Below are 13,919 nucleotides of genomic sequence, written 5' to 3'. Positions count from 1 at the left end.
TCATGAAATTCAATGGATTAAATTGATTAATTTCATGAAGTTAAAACCGTGATGAGATACCACTTTGCCCCCTGGAATGGCTAAAATTAGGAAGATTTACAGCTTCAAGCGTTGGCAAGAATGTGGATCTCATACTCTCATACATTGCGGCGGGGGTATAACATGGCGTGTGGCCACTTTGGAGAAAGGTTGGGCTCTTTCTTATACAGTTAAACAGATACGCTATCACTGAGAAATCCCACTCCTAGATACTCTGCAAAGGGAAATGAAAACGTACCATCTATAACAATACATGTCCGAGAACGTTCAGAGCAGTTAAAAACTGGAAGCGATGCAAATGCGTGCCAGAAAGAGAATGGAGACACAGAGTTTGGAACATCTGTATAACTGATTTCTACACAAGAAAAAAGGGTAAACTCATGATACATGCAATGATATGGATGACCTTTATAGACATCATGCTCCACAAAGAAGCCAGATACAAGAACTACATGTACTTGTGTGGGATTCCATTTATATCATGTTCCAGGGCAGATGGAGAATCCATAGTGATGAAATCCGACCCGTGATTGCCTCTGGGTGAGGGCTTGATCAGCAAGGGCCACAAGGAGCTCTCTGGAGTGATAGAAAGGTTCTACATGTCTTGGTAGGGGTGTGGCTTACGTGGGGATATGCATTTGTCAAAACTCACTGAATTGTACACTTACGACTTGTTCATTTCATTGTATGTAAATTTCACTCTAGAAAAAAAAAAAAACCCTACAAACAGGTATTGACCGTTTGTGTCTTTCAATGGTATGGGTTAGTAATTCTGAGACTACTTCGTTTACTACAGGCTTGAGCAATCAAGAAAAATATGTTAGTGATCGTGGGGGCCAAGTTTCTCAGTTGGGGAAGTAAGTCAAAAATACGGAAAGAGGGCAAAGTAGCTTTGTGGTATTGGATTGGAGGCATCAGTGTGAACTCAGTTTTCAACATCTTTCTATTTTTATATAGACATAGGCTATGGATATTCTTGTAGATGCAGAGATAAATATAGATACAGAGGTGTGTGTGTGTGTGTGTGTGTGTGTATGTGTGTGTGTGTGTGCATTCCTAGCTTCTTGAACTATTCTGCAACTTTTCTGTAAAGTTGAAATTATATCAAAATGAAGAGTGACAAAATATAGACACCTTTTGGAAAGCCACCTTAAGTTCCTTGCTGACATCTAGAGCCAAGTTAATGTACAAAACGCCTTGAGGAAGAGCCCCATCTCCCAGTCTCACTTCTTTCATTGAGGAACTTGCAGGCACACATGGAGGTCACCTCTGGCCACTCCTCTCTCACCTGTAGGAGACTTCCGTTCCAGACTCCAAGGAAACAGGCTCCTGGTGTCTCCCTCTGCCCTCTTGCCATCCGATCGGGCCTCCAGGGCATCGCCGAGCCTCCCTGCACCCCAAGCTGGTGGGTGAAAGGAATCTTCTGCTTTCCTTTCATTTTTGTTTTTGGCTCATGTCAGCAGCAGTGGGGTCTTCGGGTTTGTTTGAGACAGACTTCTAACCCAGAGGAGGTGGCTTTATTCTAGGGACCTGCCGGTTCCTGCTGATGCCCCCGGGTCTGGCGCTCACGCCCTCTCCACGGACGCAGCTTCTTAGCCTCCAGAGCACCGACTCTGAACGTTTCTGCAAGTCCTGGGAGGCCACAGTGGTGGAGCCGTTCCCATGCGAGCTGGGTTCATGCAGAAATCCCACCCGAGTTAGAGAATCTTTTCAATTGTGGGCGCTGTGAACTGTAGGTGAGGGCCCCCCTGGCGCTGGAGGAGTGACAGAATCACAGAGGCCACTTAATGTCCGGGACTGAGTGGTCTGGGCCTTGAGAATGTTTGGTTTCCTACAATTTGAGCTGAGTATTGCATCTCGCATATTGTGCATTGCTTAGGCTGGCTTGCTTGGTTCATACACACACCCATTATCTCCATGGAAATGCTGAGGAGCAAAGTCTATGCGTGTGTGTGTGTGCGCACGTGTGCGCATGTATGAGTGTGTGCTGTGTGTGTCAGAGAGACCAAGAAAAGAACAGAGGGAGAAGAGACCATAGGCAAGACAGTCGGGGTGAGGTGGTGACAGAGGCTGAGAGGCGGCCGTGTAGACAGGAGGGGTGTGTGCACGTGTGGGTAGGGGACCTTCGTGTCTTTGCGAGAGGTGGGAGAACATAGGTGAGCCCCGCCTGGGAGAGGGGCCTATGGCCCAAGGGTAAGGAGGCCTCTCCTTGCACACATGCATGTGCACACGTGTGAGGGTGCACAGTGGAAGGCTTCCGTGAGTATGTGTGTACATGAGAGTGTCGGGGTGCTCCTCTGAGTGCATGTGTGGGGTTGTGAGTGAGCACGTCGGAGCATGCCTGGGAATATATGTGTGCATGTATGTACGAGCATATGAGCATGTGCCTATGTGAGTGTGTGCATGTGGATGTGTGTGAGCATGTCAGCACATGCCTGTGAGTGTGTGTGTGTGCATGTGATTGTGCATGTGTTGATGTGCATGTGTGAATATGTGAGTGTGCACGCGTGAGCAGGGCACATGTGCTTGTGGGTATGTGTGCTTGTGTGTGTGTGTTCATGGGTGAATGTGTGCATGTTCGTGTGTGTGTGTGCATGTTAATGTATGAGTACGTGTGTGTTCATGCACAAGTGTGTGTATGTTCATGTGTGAATGTGTGTGTCCCTGAGTGTTCGTGTGTGAGCGTGTGTGTGCCTGTGAGTGTGCCTATGCCTGTGTGAGCGTGTGTGTGCCCATGAGTGTGTGCATGTGTGAGCATGTGTGTGTGTGTGCCCGTGAGTGCGTGTGAGCGTGTGTGCCCACGAGTGTGCATGTGTGTGTGTGCCCGTGTGTACGTGCCTGTGTGAGCGTGTGCCCATGAGTGTGCATGTGCGAGTGTGCCCATGAGTGTGTGCATGTGTAAGCATGTGCGTGTGTGCCAGTGTGTGCGCCCACGAGTGTGCGTGAGTGTGCCCATGAGTGTGCATGTGTTCCTGTGAGTGTGCATGTGTGAGCGTGTGCATGTGTGCCCGTGAGTGTGCATGTGTGAGTGTGCCCACGAGTGTGTGCGTGTGTGAGCATGTGCGCGTGTGCCCGTAAGTGCATGTGTGAGCATTGCTTGTGTGCCCGTGAGTGCCCATGAGTGTGTGTGAGCGCGTGCACCCATGAGTGTGCATGTGTGTGTGCCTGTGAGTGTGCATGTGCCTGTGTGAGCGTGTGCTCTGAGTGCGTGCGTGAGCGTGTGTGCCCACAAGTGTGAGTGTGTGCCTGTGAGTGTGCATGTGTGTGCCCATGAGTGTGCATGTGTGAGCGTGCCCATGAGTGTGTGCATGTGTGAGCATGTGCGTATGTGCCCGTGAGTGTGAGTGTGTGCGCCCACGAGTGTGCATGTGTGTGTGCCCGTGAGTGTGCATGTTTCCTGTGAGTGTGCATGTGTGAGCGTGCCCATGAGTGTGTGCATGTGTGAGCATGTGCGTGTGTACCCATGAGTGTGTGCGTGAGAGCGTGTGTGTCCGTGAGTGTGCATATGTTCCTGAGCGTGTGCGTGTGTGCCCCTGAGTGTGTGCCTGTGAGTGTGCATGTGCCTGTGTGAACGTGTGCATGTGTGCCCGTGAGTGTGCATGTGTGAGCGTGCCCATGAGTGTGTGCATGTGTGAGCATGTGCGTGTGTGCCCGTGAGTGTGTGCGTGAGAGCGTGTGTGCCCACGAGTGTGCGTGTGTGTGTGTCCGTGAGTGTGCATATGTTCCTGAGCGTGTGCGTGTGTGCCCCTGAGTGTGTGCCTGTGAGTGTGCATGTGCCTGTGTGAGCGTGTGCCCATGAGTGTGCATGTGTGAGCGTGCCCATGAGTGTGCACATGTGTGAGCATGTGCGTGTGTGCCCGTGAATGTGAGCGTGTGAGCGTGTGCGCCGAGTGTGCGTGTGTGTGCCCATGAGTGTGCATGTTTCCTGTGAGTGTGCATGTGTGAGCGTGTGCGTGCGTGCCCGTGAGTGTGCATGCACTCGCAGCAGGCAGGCACAGGGAGGCAGAGCGGCAGACGCCGCTGTGGTCTGTCCCCTGCTCCCCTGTGTCCCAGGTCCCACGGGACCACGTCAGGGCCTGGGCCTGGAGCAGGAAGGAAACCGTCTCTGGAAAGAGGCCGACAAAACCCCAGCAGAAGTATTCCCGGCAAAGAAAAGCCAGGACTGGCCTGGGCTCTGCCTCTCTTCTTAGCCCCCCCCCGCCCACCCCCAGGCCCCACTGAGGGGAAATGGAAACAAATGTCTGGAGACAGGCCAAGAGCAAAGCAAGCTGTTTGGAGGAGGTTGCGGCCTCTCTGGAGCAGAGAGGGAGAGGGAGGAGGAGAGGGAGGGTGGGGGAACTGGGGGGAGGGGAGACAGACACCAGCAGGCCTGAGGGCTGGGATCTAAGGGGACAGGAGGGGAGGGCATGGGGGGCACAGCGGGCAGTGGGGGGGGGGGCGGCTTTGCCCTGTGCTGCTCCTGTGTTCCCTGAGGGAGACACCACCCTGTCCGCACCCGGCCAGGCTCATTTGTGAGCAGGTAGGGCAGAGCGGGGCCTTGGCGCGCAGGTGAGTGGCAGACAGGGACAGCTGTCCCCTCTGACCCCACCTCGGCTGCCCGTCCAGACACAGCAGGCAGGGAGGCCCCTGGCTCCCTCCGGTGAGGCTCAGACACCTGGCGGGGGGCTCAGCTGCTGGGCGTCGACCGCCAGACGCTGCCGTGTGAAGAAATGCTAGAACACCGGCCTCTCTAGTGCCCGCATGTAACTGCCGGGTCCTTGTCCACGGCTCTTCCACGCCCACCGGCCCACGCCAAGTGGGGTCCCGTCCTGCAGCCCGGGGGCTTCCGTGAGCCCCTCAGAACTGCCCTGTGAACCCAGGCCCTCTGCCCGGCCCTGCCTCGGGGGCCACGGCGCTGCCTGCCCGGCCAGTCCCACGGGTGACCTAGGACACCGAGGGGCTTGCCCTTGAAGCAGTCGGCGCCTGGTTCCTCTGCCCCTGGCTTACGAGGCACGTGAGTAAAGACCAGCTGGTGAGGAGGAAGCTGAACACCTACCTGTCTCTAATTTGGAACACACCTCGCGCCCTTCCCTGCTTGCCGTGAGTGCGGCCATCTGGCCCGATCACGTCCTTAGGAAGGAACGTGTCCTATTTGGAGTTATTTAGGATTCCCCCCTCACTGGGCGTGATATTCAAGGTTGGCCTCTCACTTCCTGGGCACCTCCTCGGTGGCGGGGCCGTGAGGACACCCTGTGGGACAGAGACCAGTGCTGCGTTGCCCGGGGCCCCAGCGACCCGGGAAGACAGCGTGATGTGACACGGGGCTCGCCACCTGCTTCCCAGGCACTTCCTCATCGAACCCTTCGGCTTTAAGTTTTACAAGGGGAAACTGAGGCACAGAGCAGTTAAGAGCCCCCGAAACCCGAAGGCACATGGCTGGTGAATCAGATTCGAGGCAAGCCAGGTTCCTAGCCGCTGCCCGCTGCGGAGTGGATGGTGGGAGAAGGCTGTCCCAGAGGCCGGGACCTCCCAGGGAACGTGGAGGGGCGGGCTATTCTGGAGAAGGCAGGCGTGGAGCAGGTGTGCACGCGTGGGCAGCGGGGGCAACGTACCCACCCTTCCGGCAGTGACGGCACGCAGGGGCGAAGCTGGCACACGGGGAGGAAGTGTAGGAGCATTCGCGTGGGCTGGCTGGCTTGCCTTTGAGAGTCTGCTAACGCAGTCATTACGGTCACAGGCTGTTTACGGCCACCCATAAAAGAGCAGGTGCCTGCACTTTGGATCCCGAAGCACCCGTCAATCATTGGCCAGGTGACCTTCCTGGCTGCAGAGGCTGAGGCTTTGCAGGGGTGGGTGAGAGCCACGGGGGCGTGAAGGGAGGCAGGCAGGTCTAACTAGCTGGTGTGACGCTGGGCAAGCCTCTGTCCCCATGCCTCAGTCTCCTCATGTGAGACGGGGAGACAGGAGCCTTCCTGGCATGGCAGCATTTGCTGAGGGGTTGAATGAGTGCCTGGTGGCCGTGCTGGTCTCCTGGAACGTTCTCTCTAGGTGTTGGGTATTGTTGTCATCACAGAGTCACAGTAATGGGCTGCAGTCTTGTTCCTGACTCTTGGCCGGCGGGGCGGATGCCTCCGTGGCCTCTCCAAGCCCCAGTCTTCCCCACGGTCCCTGTCGGTCCCTCAGGCCGAGGCCGACACAGGTCCAGAGGACCGTGGTTAGGACCACGTGGCTTCCCTCCTGCAGCGGCCCCCTCGGCTGGCCTTCCAGCAGGCGCGGGCGGCCCGGGAGCTCCTCCTCGCCAGATAATGAAATTCCTGCTACATTTATCAGGCACGGAACACCGTGTGCCACCCACTCTGTGCCCAGCCTCCTCCGACCTCTGAGATGGGAGGGGCGGGCGCCTCGGTGGTGAGTGGCACAGGCTGGCCCACATGCTACAGGATCCAGGGCGCCCGGACGTGGGATGTGGCTCCAGATGCAGAAGGCATGTCGCATGCCGGCGGGGGGAGGGCCCCCGAGGCCCAGCGAGCAGTGTAATGGGCCCCGGATGTGCAAACCCAAGCTGCTCGCTGGGCGTCTCTGGGTGCTCGGTGCCCCCGGCTCCCGGGGCCGTGCTGAGCACTTCCTCAAGTGATGCACGGGTCCTGAGGCACACCGGCTCTGTGCCGAAAACTCCTTAATTCCAGCTTCCCCCTGGGGGGCCCCACTGACTTAAATACCGCATGCTCCCTGGGCTGTAAGCCCTCTCCGTCCCCTGCTTGCAGACTGCCACACGACCTCGCTCCAGTACCGGTCCCGGGGGGCGGGGGGAAACACCGCACACACGAGCTCGTGTCCTGACCGGGGGGGCTGCCCGGGGCCGTGTTCCCTGTCTCAGCTTATCCTCTAAGCTTCACCAGCCCCGTCGCAGAGCTTCCCTTTCCCTACGCCTCACTTCTGTGGGGGCCTGGCCTCGGGTTCTTTCTTTCAGTGACGCTGGTAAGGGCGGCTGAATGACTCAGTGGCCTGTCATCTGCTTGTCCTCGGGGAGGTGTTTCATCTCCCTGAAATCCAGATCCCTCACGCCGTAATGCAGGCAGGCGCGGCAGCACCGATCAGGTCCAGACTTTGCAGGCACAGAGGGTCACGTGAATGAGTGCTCTGGATCACGTACCCTGGAGAGGCATGAGGAAGCTTCTGGGCTCGGCCGGAGAAGGGGTGCACGGAAGCGGGCAGAATGTTCTCGGGCGTGCTGCACCAACCCCCACAGGGAGGCCCAGAGCGACCCTCGCAGGTGCCCGGGCTCCGAGGAGCTCGTGGACTGAAGGCCCCGGTCCATCGGAGGACCAGCTAACCCAGAGAGGCTGTGTACAGGTGACGATGACAGAGAGGCACGTGCAAGGCCGAGGCAGCCCTGCCCCCCTCAAAGCGGGCCTCCTGCAGTGGGGAGGCCGGCCGGTCAGGAGCAGACCCGCTGGAAAGGGTCATTGCCCTCACCCAGGCCAGCGTGGCCCTGGGGCCCTGCCCCTCTGAGGGAAGGAGCCGGCACAGACCCTGTGGCGTGGGCTGTCCCCCGGGGCCCCCTTGCACTGCTCCAGTGTCGCTCCAGGAAAGACAAGGGAAGGGGGAGCCCCTGACCCGGACCAGGAGCCCAAGTATTCAGACCCATCACACAAGCAAGGTGCTTCCCCAGGAGCTGTGCTTGCGGCCTGCCCTCACCGAGCCACGGCCCCGAAGGGACACAACACGTGGAGAGGGGCCGAAACAGGATCCACTGCACTTACGCAGCCGCGGGGTGTTTTCAAGCCGCCCTTGGGCCTCAGTACGGAACCAGACGTGAGCCGGTGCGTCCACACCGCAGCGCGTGGGTGGGAGCAGCTCTTTCTCCTCTGCCCCTCGATCCCACGGGGCATAGGGAACCTTGGGCCCGATCGCGGCCACAGCTAGGTTTCCTCTTCCCCTGCTTTGAAAATCCCAGACACCGAAAGCATCTGATGCACTGTGCAAATACATCTCAATTTATAGAAAACGTGTGGAATCCATAACTTGGGCTTCCCGACTTCGTCCCCATTCACCTGAAGAAGACTCTAAACCCAGCGTGGGGTATGCAGTAGGCGCTTAATAGGTATTTGTTGAATGGACTGTGTTCCAAGAATTCTTCCCTCCAGCTCTGCCACCTGAGGAGTGACAGCTGCAGGGACCCGTGTGCCCCATGGTCCTGAGAACAGAGCCCGTGACTCAGGAGCACAGGGTCCCCACAGAGAAGCACCCGGGCCTTTGTTCTAAAGGGCGTGGCCCTGGGCCTGCGCAGCACTTTGTGTGAGTGTCCAAGACCAGAGGACGCACGTTCCCACCCAGCAAACACACCATCCACATTGATGAGCAAGGCACAAAACACACATTTGTGCAAAGGCGTGAACAAAAGTGAAACGGGGGTGCCTGGGCGGCTCTGTCGGTTCAGCATCTGACTCTTACTTTCAGCTCAGGTCATGATCTCAAGTCAGTGAGTTCGAGCCCCACATGGGGCTCTGAGCTGCTGACAGTGCGGATTCTCTCTCTCTCCCTCTCTCTCTCTGCCCCTCCCCCACTTGCGCGCTCGCGCTCTCTCTCTCTCTCTCTCTCTCCCTTTCTCTCAAAGTAAATTTAAGGGGCTCCTGGGTTGTCTCAGTCACTTAAGCGTCCAACTCCAGCTCAGGTCATGATCTCACGGTTTGTGAATTCGAGCCCCGCGTCGGGCACTGTGCTGATGGCTCAGAGCCTGGAGCCTGCTTTGGATCCTGTGTCTCCCTCTCTCTCTCTCAAATAAATACAACATTAAAAAAATTACAAAAGAAAAAAGAAAAAGAGAATGAGCATTTATCTCCTACTCGCTGTGGGCCAGGCTGACGCCAGGCTCTGGGCAGGCCCTGCCCTGGGGTGGTCGGCAAGGCAGTGAGAGAGGCTGACAAAAGTCAAGGACCAGGACTCAGGGCACAAAGTCCTGGGCATATTGGCTTCCTCCAGACTGGGCCCCCCGGACCCGTTAGCGCCATCGACCCGATGGGTTCTGAGACCCAGCAGAGCCCGGAAGGCCCCGGGGGGTTGCCTCTCACGCTGGGCTGTTCAGGGAGTAGCCCCCAGCTCCCCACCTGTCATCCAAGTGCGACGGGCTTCCTCCAAGGCCGGGCTGGCCGTGTGGGGTGCCAGGTGGACGCCATGTCTGTGCATCTGCCGTCCCCACACCCCTCTGGTGCTGTGGATGCCCCTTCTCACAGCACGTGGCCCCTGCTCTGCTCCTGAGAGGGCAGGAGAGACTGTCGGCTGGGCGAAGCTTGGCCCTGACACGCAGCACCCCTTCTTGGAGTATCCCCCGGCTCTGGGATCCCAATATTTCTTTCCACCTCGGCCTTCAGGCCATCCTGTCCCAGGCCCTTGGCCAAGATGCACAAACTCATCTTCAGCTCCCCTGGTGGGCGTCTAAGAAACACCCTTTCCTGCTCCCAGCCTCCAGGATGTTCCCAAAGGTTTAGGGTGGGGGCTGGAAATCTTGTGTCTTTCTTTTAACTTAATTTTTTTTTTGAGAGAGAGAGAATCTCAAACAGGCTTAAGCTTCTGCCGTAGCTCTGGAGTCAAAGTGTCGGGCTGGAGTCCACAGGGCACACTGTATGCACGGGGGCGTCTCTCCCCTTCCGGAGCCCGGTCTCCTCCCCCACAAAGGGACAGCCACTCGGAGTAAAAAGATGATGCGGCAACAATACAAACGCTTGGGAGAGACCTGGTGTGTGACAAGGTCTCGGTAGGCATTAGCTACTTTTGTTATCCGTTTGTTGCCAAATGAGCGTAGAATCTGGAGGATTTGGGCCTCTCACCCGGGCCGGCGGCCAGGCTGTAGAGAACACAGCCAGACGATTGGGGTCACCAGCTGGGATTGGAGGCCGGGCCCGGCTTCACCAGTCACTAGCTGTGTGACCCTCAGTAAATCGCTCCACCTTTCTAGGCTTTCCTGTCCCGGCTTCAAAACAAAGATGAAAAGTCTGCCCTGCTTACTTCACACTTGGTTGCAAGAATAAAACGAAGTAAGTTAAGAGAGTTTTGTGCAACATGGTGTTACCCAGCCACATTGTTCCTATCACCCCGCCTTTAGGGGAGCCCGGGAGCTCGGGGCCACCTGCCCCAGGCCCGTGCCTTAGGCTCTGCTTTCTGGAACAAATTAGCTAAGACGAGAACACATGCTCATTGTGGAAAAGGCGGAAAAGAAAGAAAACACTACTCCAGTCATTAGTACCCAGTGGTCACCAATAACCTCAGCACCCAGGTGTAGAGCTCACCCAGGAGCTAACGTATTTCCCTCCAGGCTTTTCATGCTTTCTTTTCTTAAAAATTTATTTTAGAGAGTGCGGGTGGGGGAGCGGGGCAGAGGGACAGAGAATTTTAAGCAGGCTCCGCGCCCAGCGCGGAGCCTGATGCGGGGACTCGAACTCACGAACTGTGAGATCACGACCTGAGCCAAGATCAAAAGCCGGACGCTCAACCCACTGAACCACCGGGCGCCCTGGCCTCTCACCTTGAACACACACGACAGCATACGTGCAGTACACATGGTCCGGCATCTTCCTTGTTTAAAAAGATAAACATTTAGTTGTGAGCATTCCCGAAAAATGGTTTCCAATGCTGTCTTTATTGGCAGTATGCATCATCCTCTATTTAACCATTACCACACTGTTGAAAAATCTGACTCTTTCAGCATGTGGTTGGTATAAATAACACTGCTAAGAATATCACCGTAAGTGACTTTATCCTCATTCCTGATAATTTCCCAAGAAGAGTTTATTCGAAGGAAAACAACCAGAGCAAAGGCAAAGGCAAAGGCATAGAATTACTTACTATTGAAGCAGACAATGCGTGCGCCTGACTTCCCACAGGACTGGGTTCCTCCCTTGCTCCCACCTACAGCCCCTTCTACAATGGGTTTCGGCTGTGAAACCCTGGCCACGGCCACAGGCACTGCCACGGGGCGGGCCCCACACATCCACGGCTCAGGCGATGCCCTCAGGCATCCCCCCTCCCTGCCTTCCCCTCCAGATGTGTCAGAAATCACAGAGCACTTCCTGTGGTCCGCGGTTGCCTCTCCACTGTGGGAGATTCTGAAGCTCAAGGTCACCTGCCCAGGGCATTCTTTAGCTCCCCTGTGGGAGATTCTGAAGCTCAAGGTCACCCGCCCAGGGCAATCTTTAGAGCAACACTCGTTGAACTGCTTCCTGAACCTTCTTTACATTTTCTCTGGTGGGGGCTCTCTTGACTCGTACCATGCGAAGTGAGTTCCCGGAGTGTAATGAAAATCTGACATTCTTAAACAGCCCTGGATCCCAAGGGTAAATATTCCCGGAGTGGGGGGTGGGGGGAGCTCCGCAGCCCAAAAGCTTGGTGAGTGATGTCACTCTGTGTCGGGGTGGAACAGAGCAAGAATGAGCTGAAGGAGGGTAGAGGCTGTGCTGCCAGGTACCGCCTGGGTGACCGAGCCCTGGCCCCTTACGACTCTCATTTGGTCACGTCTCTGGTCGGTTGGTCACCTAGAAGGAAAGCGCACGGGCCCGGGAGGCAGGAGGCCTGAAGGGTTGTTTCACGAAATGTCTGTAACACAGAGGGTGAAATGCCTTGTGCACGAGGGGGTGGGGCGGGGTGGGTTTCACCATTATCTCAACCCCCCCGCCAAAGCTTGGGTGTTGGGGTCTTCCTTGTCCTACCACCCGACCCCTCTGGGTATCAAGGTCTTGACCATTTGTTTTGGAGCTTAAAGGTATTCTGGGCTATTAAGAAATGAATCCTGAGGGGGTGCTCAGGCGGTTGGGTGTCCGACTTCGGCTCAGGTCATGACCTTGTTCATGAGTTCGAGCCCCACGTTGGGCTCTCTGCTGACATCTCGGAGCCTGGGGCCTGCTTCAGATTCTGTGTTTCCCTCTCTCTCTCTCTCTGCCCCTCCCCTGCTTGCACTCTGTCTCTCTGTCTCAAAAATAAATAAAAACATGTAAAAAATAATTTTAAAAAACGACTATAGGCAGGAGTTGTGGTGGATGTCCAGAATAGGTAAGCAGTGGGTTGTAGCCCTTCTGCAGGGTGATCCACAGGGCGGTACCGTGAGCAGTCAGTGGACAGTCCTGGCCAATAGCACTGAGGACAGGAGTGTCCTCTTTAGTGGGGGATGCATGGATTCAGCTGCCTGAACAAGACCATGATCTGTAGGCAAAGACCATTGCCTTTCAAACATGGCTGATCTTTGTAACCCCCTGGGGAAATTAAAAAACAAAACAAGTCTTGACAAATGCCTGGTTTCCATCCCAGAGATTCTTCATTGTCCTGGAGTACAGAATGGACCTTGAGGGTTTTAAGAGCTCCCCAGAAGGTTCTAACATGGAGTGAAGCTTAGTAACTATGGGGATGGATGGGGTGGCTCCTTCCCTTGTCTCCACCTTCCAAGCTGAACCTTTCAACGTACCGTTGAAACTCATTACTCGTGGATTCCATATTTGTGAATTCATCCACCTGCTAAAATTCATTGGTAACCTTGAAATCAACATTCACAGTGCTTTCAAACTCATTCGTGAACACACACAGAGCTGCGAAAATTTGAATCACCCGAAACACACCTTCCCAGCTGAAGTCAAACTAGCTGACGCTATGCCTTCCTGATTGAGCTCTTGCCCTAGAAATAAGTGTCCTTCCCATGGTCTAGTTAGTGTCACATTTTTCTCACTTTTGTGCTTTTGGTGGGTGATTTCGCTGATTAACATGGCCCCCGCGCGGAGTGCTGAAGCACTGTCTAGTATGACTAAGTGCTAAAGGATGTGAGGTATCTTACAGGGCAAATACGTGGGTTAGAGAAGCCTTGTCAGGCAGGAGTTATAGTGTTACTGGCCGTGAGTTCAATCAATGACTCAACAGTATGAATTAAGCAAGAGGTCTTTAACCAGAAACACACAAAACAAGGTTATGTGTTGATCGGTGCATGAGACCGTGGTGACCAGAGGGGCTCAGGAACTCACCCCGTGTCCCCAAAAGTGGTGGTTCCTGGAGACTTTAAAGAACACAGCTATGTGGGGAGCAGTAACTGACTGTACAAATACCAGGTGAGAAATAGGGAAATACATGAAGAGAATACAAAAAGCATAAAACAGATTAGCTTACAAAGTGAGATGAACTAGCATTTACTGACTCCTGACTTAGAAATGTATCTCCTAGCCCTTATTTGTGGGTGGCATTTCACAGATGCGTTGCCTGGCTCCCTACTCACACTTCCCGTCTTTCTACACTTGGGGATGCTTTTTATTTTTATCTTTTAACGTTTATTTATTTTTGAGAGAGAGAGAGAGAGTGCGAACAGGGGAGGGACAGAGAGAGAGGAGGACAGAGGATCCAAAGCAGGCTGCTGAAAGCACAGAGCCCGATGAGGGGCTCAAATCCACAAACCGCGAGATCATGACCTGAGCGGAAGCTGGACACTTAACCGACGGGGCCACCAAGGCACCCCTTGGGGATGCATTTCGACACCTCTGTGGTCAAAGCCAAGAGAATCTGAGACTCTACCTGAAGATAATCTTTTGCACTCCCTGTAATCATTGCTTTTTTTTTTTTTTTTAATTTTTTTTTTTTCAACGTTTATTTATTTTCGGGACAGAGAGAGACAGAGCATGAACGGGGGAGGGGCAGAGAGAGAGGGAGACACAGAATCGGAAACAGGCTCCAGGCTCCGAGCGGTCAGCCCAGAGCCCGACGCGGGGCTCGAACTCACGGACTGTGAGATCGTGACCTGAGCCGAAGTCGGACGCTCAACCGACCGAGCCACCCAGGTGCCCCAATGGCTAGCTTTATTTTTGAGCAAAATCACCCACCAAAGCAGTTTGTGACCATGCATGTGAGAAAAATCTTCAAAGCAGTTTTTGCTATAG

Source organism: Leopardus geoffroyi, chromosome B4 (assembly GCF_018350155.1).
Source record: "Leopardus geoffroyi isolate Oge1 chromosome B4, O.geoffroyi_Oge1_pat1.0, whole genome shotgun sequence".
Lineage (NCBI taxonomy): Eukaryota > Metazoa > Chordata > Mammalia > Carnivora > Felidae > Leopardus > Leopardus geoffroyi.
Note: the sequence above shows the minus strand (reverse complement) of the source record.